The sequence below is a fragment of the Callospermophilus lateralis genome, assembly GCF_048772815.1.
Source record: "Callospermophilus lateralis isolate mCalLat2 chromosome 14 unlocalized genomic scaffold, mCalLat2.hap1 SUPER_14_unloc_1, whole genome shotgun sequence".
NCBI lineage: Eukaryota > Metazoa > Chordata > Mammalia > Rodentia > Sciuridae > Callospermophilus > Callospermophilus lateralis.
This window is the reverse complement of record NW_027510158.1, coordinates 2,751,129-2,761,528: the sequence shown is the minus strand read 5'-3', so window position 1 is coordinate 2,761,528 and position 10,400 is coordinate 2,751,129. Positions and strand designations below refer to the sequence as shown.

General features: G+C 35.6%; 1 pseudogene; it reads right to left on the bottom strand.

The window, feature by feature from the left end:
- Positions 1–963: 963 nt before the first annotated feature.
- Positions 964–4,557, bottom strand: LOC143639879 (endoplasmic reticulum chaperone BiP pseudogene; annotated as a pseudogene).
- Between the last annotated feature and the right edge of the window lie 5,843 nt (positions 4,558–10,400).

The window sequence follows — 10,400 nt, the reverse complement described above, 5'->3', positions numbered from 1 at the left end:
CCAGGTTCCTCTTTAGATTTCATGGTGTTTTAGCCTTCAAAATACTTTTTTTTTTGGCAGGGAGGATGTACTGGAGATTGTATATTATATAATTATATATTACATATCAAAATGTTTATGATTCACATGTATTTAATATAAATTATACATAATATATGAAATACATGTATATTATATACACATATAATAAAATAATATATAAATTAAATATATAAAAATTATTTTATTATATATAACATATTTATTATATATCATATAATATATTTAGATTTATATTAATTTATATTGCATATCATTGTAATGTAATTATATAATAATATAATTTCTATTATTAATAAGATAATAATACAATTATTATATTAGTATAATTAATATTAATATGATATATAAAACATGGATTATATTATAATTATATATAAACAACTTATATCATATAGATATATGTAAATCTATTATATGTTGTATAGAATAAATAATACATAATATATAATATATAAATATATTATAATTTAAATTATATAGTTTAGTTATTTGGCTTTAGATGGTTTTAATGCTTCTGATAGTGATTTATCCCTTAGCTTTATCTGTACAAATTTTTATTTTATGACAGTTCCAAACTTTTAGTATTTTTTTTAAATGACAAATATTTATTGGTGTCACTTATGGTAGAAAAAAGTTCCTACACCAGATGTGCATGACCCAATTGTTAAATAGAACATTTCTGAGGTGAACACACATCCTGACCCACATTTTTATATCCAGTTTTTTAAGATAGCCAATTCCTCCTCTCTCTCTTCCCCAAAACATGTGAGCAACCGTTAATGGAAAGCAGTAAACAGCCACTTGGGCTATAGCATTTTCAACTCCACTCTGAGGCAAAGATTCCAATTACATTTGAGACTTAAGTTCTCTTGGTTTTCTCCTAAGGAAAGTTCTGAGTCCAGTATTTACAATATTACAGCACTAGCAGATCAGTGTCTTCAACTCATCTCTTTCTGTTGTATCCTCTTCACCAGTTGGGGGAGGGCCTACACTTCCATAGAATTTGCTGATAATTGGCTGAACAATTTCTTCTAGTTCCTTTTTAGTTTTGAAGTCTTCAATGTCAGCTTCTTGGTGGCTTTCCAGCCATTCAATCTTTTCCTCTACAGCTTTTTCCATGGTCTCCTTATTTTCAGAGGAAAGTTTGCCTCCCAACTTTTCTTTATCTCCAATCTGATACTTTAGAGAGTAGGCATAGCTTTCCAAGTCATTCCTAGTATCAAGGCACTCCTTGCATCTTTTGTCTTCCTCAGCAAACTTCTCAACATCATTAACCATCTTTTCAATTTCTTCAGGTGTCAGGCAATTTTGGTCATTGGTAATTGTAATCTTATTTTTGTTCTCATTACCTTTGTCTTCAGCTGTCGCCCCCCAAAATAACATTCACATCTATCTCAAAAGTGACTTCAATCTGGGGGACCCCACAGGAGGAATTCCAGTGAGATCAAATGTACCCAGAATGTGGTTGTATTTTTCCAGGGGTCCTTTACCTTCATAGACCTTGATTGCACAGTAGGTTGATTATCAGAAGCTGTAGAAAAGATCTGAGACTTCTTGGTGGGTACCACAGTGTTCCTTGGTATCAGTTTGCTCATGACACCTCCCACAGTTTCAATACCAAGTGTCCGGGGACATACTTCAAGCAGTGCTAGGTCACCTGTATCTTGATCATCAGAGAGTACACCAGCCTGGACAGTGTCACCATATGCAACAGCCTCATCTGGGTTTATGCCACAGGATGGATCTTTGCCATTGATGAACTCTTTAACAAGTTGTTGAATCTTTGCAATTTGAGTAGAGCCACCAACAAGAACAATCTCATCAATATCAGACTTCTTCAAGTCAGAATCCTCCAGTACTTTCTGAACAGGCTTCATGGTAGACCAGAACAGGTCCTTGTTTTCTCTTCAAATTTTTCCTGAGTCAGGGTTTCAGAAAAGTCTTCTTCATAGAAGGACTTGATTTTAATTTTTGCTTAATGTTGAGCAGACAGGGCCCAGTTGGCCTTTTCTACTTCATGCTGGAGTTTCTGCACAGCTCTGTTTTCTTTCCTAACATCTTTGTCAGTCTTCTTTTTGTACAGCCTGAGTAAATGTTCCATAACATGCTGGTCAAAGTCTTCTCCACCTGGATGAGTATCTCTATTGGTGGCCATGACTTCAAAGACATCAAAATGTCAATGGGGAGAAGAGACACATAGAAGGTTCCACCACCCAGATCAAACACCAAAATGATGTTCTCTCCCTCCCTCTTATCCAGACCATAAGCAATAGCAGTTGCTCTAGGCTCATTGATGATCCTCATAACATTCATGCCATCAATAATTCCAACATCTTTGGTTGCTTGCCAGTGGCATCATTAAAAAAGGCTGATAGAGTAACAACTGCATAGGTAACCTTCTTTCCCAAATAAGCCTCAGCAGTCTCTTTCATTTTAGTGAGAATCATAGCAGAGATTTCTTCTGGAGCAAATGTCTTAGTTTGCCCACCTCCAATGTCAACCTGAATGTATGGTTTATGTTTATGTTTCTCTTCAAACACTTTGAAAGGCAAGAACTTGATGTCTTGCTACACAGAAGGGTCATTCCCTGTGCTGCCAATGAGCCACTGGTTTTTGAAGACCGTGTTCTCAGGATTGGAGGTGAGCTGACTCTTGACTCTATCGAGGATCAGATGTTCTTCTTCAGGGGTGAAGGCCACATAATACAGCCTGATGCACTTTCCCTGATCGTTGGAGACGATCTCCACTGGCCATTCTTGAATGCCCTGAAGCAGGAGTAAGTGGTCCCCAGGTTGATGACGACCATGGTACCCATGTCCTTTTCTTGTCATCCTGCTCAGCCATGCTGTGCAGAGCAGCAGCAGAACTGTGGCCACCAGAGAGAGCTTTATCTTGCCCTAGCTGTTGGCCACTTGCTCTCGTCAGCAGACAGCCAGAAGTCGCAGGCAATCCAGTTATAGGTTGCAGCTGACAGCAGTGAGGTTACAGGTCTCTTAAACTCAAGATGCCTCAACTCTGTTCGTCTGTGTTGTCTCTACCAATGTCTCAAACTTTTTAGTATTGAAGTGCATTTTCTTTCTACAATTGTATTAATTACCATATGTAAAAATTGACAAGTAGAATTCTAGTAAACACAGATTCGCAAGCTTTTAGGCCACTATGTAAATATTTAAAAAGTTAAGTGAATTGCCAATGCTTCCATACATGCTATAACAACACAAGTGGTCAAAGATGCACTAGAACATTATGTGGGAAAAAAATATATTCATACCCAATCAAGATTTTTCAGGCACTTTCATTCAAAAGCATTTTATGAGTCAACACCAGGTTTGCTCCAAAATAAAGCTCATTTTTCCCTACTGCCCCTCTTTGTTGAGAACAATATTATACATTAAAGATGCATTTACATGAATCATTTTATAGAGAAAATTATTTTAAATTTTAAATTATAATACTTATTTTATGCATAACTTCAAAAACACAGAATTTAAAGACAATACCAGTGAGGCACTATCATTCTATATGACTAAAACACTATCATTCTATATGACTAGCAAACACAATACAAGGCCAAAAGGCAAAATATACACTTTGAAAATCCTATGCAAAAGTGGTTCTGTTACAACATTCTTTCATAAAATAAACACAATACATAAAAACGAAACAAAAAAAAAAGAAAAACTGAATTTTGACAACCTACACAAACTGTGGCATTTCAAATTCAAGGTCTTATACCTCTTCCATTTGTTTTAGCCTGAGTCCCTGGCACATTGGATTCATGTCAGGCAGGCCAACCTCCTCACAGTTCTCTTTAGGCTTAGCAGCTGGTTTCAAAGCATAAGCTGATGTGCTGTCTGCCTCTGGAACAGATTTCTCCACATGACTCAGGGGAGTAAGAGCTGTGCTAGGAGGCACTGTTGCTGAAGGTGAAGCTGGTCTCTCCTCAGTCCCCCTGACTTTGCTGGTCAGGATAGGTGGTTTGTAAAATGTTGTACCGAGATGGGGCTGCAGTATTCTGGGTGCTCTTGCAGGAGCAAGACGGTGAGAATGAGAAGACAGTTTCACTGGTGCCTCTCTTGCTGAACTGGCTGGCATGTTGGGCTGTGTGGCACCGTTGGAATGGTCACCACTATCATTGATGCTCATTGTCACTTTTTCCTGGAGTACACTTGGCACAATCACTGCACTCATGCCAGTTAAGTTCTTTAGTTCACATTGTTGTTCCTGAGTTTTTTCTGAAATCTGCTGATCAAAACCATTAATTTGGGAGCCAACAGTAGTAGAGGTATCTTTTATATTAAGTCCTCCAAAGGTAAGATTCTGGCAAAACTTGTCTGAATTCACATTTCCCACATTTCTGCTGTTTTTCTCATTTGGAGAGCTTGCAAGATGGAACCTATCTACAGGCAAACAGCAACATCTGATCTTGGTGCTTGGCATAGGCCTCTGTATATCATTTGTTGTCACATCAGATTTCAGACTAAGTGGTTTCGTGGTTTTACACATATTGTCCATCTTTTGTGATGATGATTCAAGTTCTTTGTGATCTGAAAAAGAAGAGATTTTTTTTTAACTTCATGAAGCTTGGTTAATAAGGAGTGTGGTTATTATGAATGGGCATTCTCTCAAACAACAGAGACTTACATATTTTTCCAACACTATTTTCTCAGTCATCTATGCAGAGGAATTAAAAATCCATACAATATTAAAGGCATATTTTTAATTAAAGCATTACTTTTTAAAATTTATCTTAATAGTATAAATAGTCACAAAGCACATAAAATTAAAAAAAAAAAACACTTCCTGTAGTAACTTGTTTTACTATACTACCCATGAATGAATATTTTCTGTGTTAAGACTTTCCTGATTTCAACAGGCAGACAATGGTAACTCTAGAACAGTAACACTATTCTGTACACCAACAAACTCCATGTCCTGAATCCCAAGGACTTTGCCTGTCACTTAATCTGCTTTCCAGCTACATTCTGTCCATACTGAGGGCAACACACCAGAGAGGACTTGGATGTTCTCCCAGCTGATCCACTAATACATGGCAACATCCTCTGCACAAAGGAAGGTTGAAGAGCTGTCAGAATTGCCATTGTGCTACTTGTTCTGGAGACTCCAGACTTACCTCCTTCTCTTTCTCCTCTAGTCTGGTCCCAAGGTCCCTGTTTTCTCACCTACAACCCTAGCATCTCCCACTCTGTCTTTGCTGCATGTGCCTTAGAAGCTCCTGTTACTAGAAAGGTGCAGCCCTCTGGCCATGATCCTCTTCTCCCTGCTAAGAAACATCATACAATTGTGTGCCTTGCCACTGGTCTGATGGCTTTCCAACAGCCCTGTTCATAGCCCACAGTCCTCATCCCTGCCACTTGGTCCTTCTCCCACATCCTTGGGCAGTGGTTTGAAGACAGGTGCACAGCAGCATCACTTGATGATGATCGCAGGTCATCATCTCATCTGACCTCCTTTCTCACCTGAGGCTGCTGGCCTCTCTTCCCTGGTTCTCAGGCAGTGCTCATGTGATTTGCTGTCCTGGGCCCTTCTCCACATTGATAGAAGGGAGCTGAGCCATTGTGGTTGGATGGCAACCACCAAAACAAATTTACAGTCCTGCAGAACTTCTAGCACCACTTCTAGCTGCCTGAGTGCTGTCTCAGCTCCTGTTCCAGTTCTGCTCTGGGCAAGCCTAGTGCACTAGCCCTACCTGCCTTCTTCTGTCAAGACAAACTTCTATGTGGAGATATGTTGGCATGTGTTGTTAATGATCTTCTAAATAAAAGTTTCAGAATTACCTGGTTATGTAATGAAAATTTCAAATATTTAAAAAATATTTATTGTTATTACTACACCTACCTGGGAATCCAATTTCATTGGACAGCAAAACAAGTTTACATTTAGGAATGAGACAGGATGAGGTTCAAATCCTGAATCAACAATAATTTAAGGACATGACCCTTGGCATTATTTACCTTCCTGAGACTGTTAACTATGGCTTAAATGAGGCCAAGGTTCATAGCACAGAAGTGCTGATAAGATCAAATCAGATAAATGGAATCAGTGAGTCCAGTGTTTTTCTTTGCAGAGAGGAAATGGACTCTTTGTTTTTACACTTTCTCAGGCTACACTGATTGATATCTCATTAATTTTATATATCAAATTTAACATTTATGACTATATATTGAAAAATTCAGATTAAGCTCTACTAGAGCAGTAAGGAATGGAAGGTTTTCAACCCCCTTACCAGAAACGATACACTGAAATAAAACGATTAAAAACAGTGAGCAAAAAGACTGGAGCCAAGAAAATGGAAGACATGTGTGCTTAATGTGTTTTAATGTGTTTAAAGACAGAAGAGTAAATCTCCAGCTGTTTCCTCTTCCAGCTGAATCCCTCAACCCTTTGCTGTGTCTATCCAAGAAGGATGAAGTCCATCCCACTGGGAGCAATGATCCTAAGGAAAATAAATAAGCTGGTGTGAATGGAGAGGGGGAAAGAAGGAGGCCCTCCAACAGAGGGAGCAACTCAGAAATATTATAGAACAAAGCCAGTAAAACTTATGACCAGATTTCTGCATGAAATAAAAAAAAGATGTTCCATATGAAATAAAGGCTCAAAGAAGAGATTCAAAGGCCCAAGTCAGAATGATTGAAGGGATAAAATGTATACTGGCAAAGCTCAAGAAATAGATGGAAAAGAAATACACCTGTACTATTTCAGAAATGAGGGTAACAACAGAAGCACTGAAAAAGAAAATTAGATAATGCAGAAATACAGTCAGGGAGATGGAAGATGATGTTGAGAAAACATAGTAAAATCAATTTGAGAAGAATAAAATGTTTAAAAGAAAGAGGAAGAAAATGGCAAAGCATATTTAAAAAGCTACTGAAAGACAAAACACAAAATCTGAAATCTAGCTGGGTGCACACCCATAATCCCAGCTCTTTGGGAGCCTGAGGCAGGAGGATCACAATTTTAAGGACAGTCTGGGTAACTTAGTGAAGACTGATGTCAAAAATAAAAGTAGAAAGTTCTAGGAATGTGGTTTAGTAGTAGAGTATCCCTGGGATCAGTCCTCAGATTCAACTTTGAAATCTGTGGATTCCTCCCATGGAAACAAAGAGAGATTATTGAAGAACTACCTACAGCAAAATATATTTTTTATTTTTCTTTTTTAATAAGTTTTTTGTTAATTATCATCTTAATTGTATCAACTTATGGGTATAGCATGATAATTCAATACATGTATATAGTATATCATGATCAAATTCATCTCCTTAACAGCTCCATCTCCTTAAATATTTAAAAAAAAATTTGATTGACAACTTATAATTGTACATATTTATGAGGTGTAGCTTGATATTTCAATTTATGTATATAAAATGTACTGAGCAATTCAGAATGATTAATGTTTCCATCTCCTTATAAAGTGAGAGGCATTCAATAAAAAAGTGGTGGTTTAAAAATTTATCCAGAGACCTTCTACTAGTTATTCCCCAATATATGATAAGCTCCCCAAAACTTAGAGGCTTAAAAAACAAACGTTATTGAACAATTTCTGTGGGTGGGATTTTCAAGTGCAGCTAAGCTGGGTCCTCTGGCTCAAGGGCAGCAATCCTAAAGTTCCTAGGTGCTGCAGACATACCAAGCCTACCCCAGGGAGAATCACTTCCATACTCACTTATGTGACTGTTAGATTCAATTCCTCCAGAGTTGATTGACTGAGAGCTTTGGTTCTTCTCTAGCTGTTGGTTGGATTCTATTTTGATAATGCCAGTATGCTGTACCAATAATATCATTGTTTTCCACATGATCAATTTTATAAATTAAGTTGTAAATTAAAGTAATTTAAACCAAAACAATATTTATAAGTTTTAAAGTACCTCTCATTTAATGACAAGAAGCACATCCATTAAGAATACTACCAGTCAGTGATTAGGACTCATGCCCACAGAAACATAATAAAGAGTTGATTTCATAAGAAAAATTTACACATCACTTTTCAGAAAATGAATCTTCATTTCCAATCTTTCTATCATCCTAGAAAGGGTTGCAGAGGTGCTATAATATGTAATGAAGACTTGTCATTTTGCTTGTTTGTTTCACTTTATTAGGATAGATGGAGATAAAGACCATTGGTTTGGAGAACCACAAAGTACGTGGGGACCATTCTGTGGTTAAGATGCTCGGTGATTACAGAAGGTGTCTTGTGAAGCTGACTGACTAGCACATGGAGATTATGAGGACTGTGAATTCTCATCTGAGCAGGGCAAGAAATGCAGATCCCCTGGTACCAGAGCCAACAAATTTTGAATCTGTGATGCAAGATGGTGGGAGCTGAGCATCACAAAACAGCTTATTTTATCAACTCAGGTGAACAACAAGAGTCTTTTTTGGACAATCTTGTTGACTCCCTTCCATCATGTTGTCTGTAAATAAGTGCTTTTACCTTCTACTTGCTCACCTCTACTTTTTTGGCTTATATCTCATTTAGTGATAGATCTTATTAGTTTACTAGGGATGCCTCTTTCCTGTCATTGTTGCGTGACTTCTGATTTAGGAACATACTCTCTGATAGCTTTGCGAATTATTATAGATATATTTTTCTGTCTCAATCTTTCTGTCCTGCTTCCTTAAATTTGGTACATTTAAGTTTGCTAATTTTTGGTAGAACTAATTACCATAATTTTTATTTTCCAAATAACATATTTTTTAAATGTTCAGGGTAGTTAAGAGTGTAATTCTTTCTTTCTTTCATTATTTCAAATACTGAGGAGACAAAATTGAGTAAAATATTAAATAAATACCTGCCTTTAGTTTCTTACATTTTAAGGGAATGAACAGACAAAAAATAAAAAGTAAATACATAATATGCTATGCAATAAATTTTGAGAAAAACTCAAACTATTTAAAGAAAATGGAGAATTCTTAGCATTTATTTGGTTAATTTTCTATACAGCAATCAAATATTTCTCTGGAAAGATAAAATATGGACAATAAACAAAGGGATAAGGTGAAGCTTGTTGACATCTGGGAGAAAACAATACAGAGAAAGCAAGCAAAATGCAAAGGCTTAGGCACAGGAGTGTCTGGCTTGAAGCCCAAGTGGCTGGATTGGTATAAGGGACAAGGGCAGGGACTGACTAGGGAAGCTCTAGAAGTGGTAGTTAAACAAGAGAGAGCTAAAATAACTTTACACTACATATACATTGTTTTATTCTAAATACATATTTTTTCTCTATTGACATTATTATAGACTGTTATTATAGCCATTATTGTTTTTTTATTTTGCATTTTCTTCTCAATTTAATTTGTAGAACTTTGTTCTTTTTAAAATAAGTGTATGAAAAACATAACTGGAATTAATTTATTGGTTTTACTTTTATATTTTCAAATTTGTCATGACTTTCATATTCATTATTTTATCAATTTTTGTTTTCTTATGTTAGGTTTTCATTTTTCTTATTTTGGGGAGTTGAAAGACAAGTTAACTATTTTTTGTTTATTTGTTTTTTTTCCTTTCTTAGTAATAAAATATTTGTTGTTTTTTATTTTCTATTATTTATGGAAGATTTCATTTTCATTATTTTACAAATATAGTTACTGTTTTAATTTTATTTTGTTTTATAATTTGTGTTCCTCTTTTTTTTTTAGCAGAACTACCAATTTGTAGATATTTAAAACTATTACTTCACATGTAATTCATTCTTATCCTATTCTGATCTTTGAATAAAGATGATCTTTCTTCATAGACTTAGTACCCATATTATTTTATTTTCTATTTTTAATAAGAAATAGTAATTGTCCTCTATTACTTGTGATCTCTCTCTTTTGGAGAACATGTATTCCCTAAAATCTTTATACTTTTAATTCTGTACCTCATCATTTTTCCCCATAAAGGTTTCAAGTTGATTTTATTTTTCCTATTTACTCATTTCTTTGAAGAGATATCTACTTTGTTGATAAATAACAAAACATGAGTATTATTATGTTTTCCAACACAGAACTATGACAACTGGTTTACAATGGGAAAATGATTGGATTTCTTGAACTATCAGAGTATTGAGGATAATCCTAATTCTGTGTTCAATATATAAAACAAATCCACTGCACTTTTGGTTTCACTCATAAGTCAACAGTATTCAAGAGCTCTGAAACTAGCTGGTTTTAAAACTGGGGTCAGTTTATGTCTCTTTTGTCTTCTTCCTTGGCTGTAATCCCAGGAATAGAAGTAGCAGAGATAATTTAAATCTTTATTTAAAATCATCATGATTTCATGATGTTTAATATTTTTTTAGTGACTATGATTTGTCCAACTATACTGATTGTTTTCCCTGTATTATTTCATTTATTTC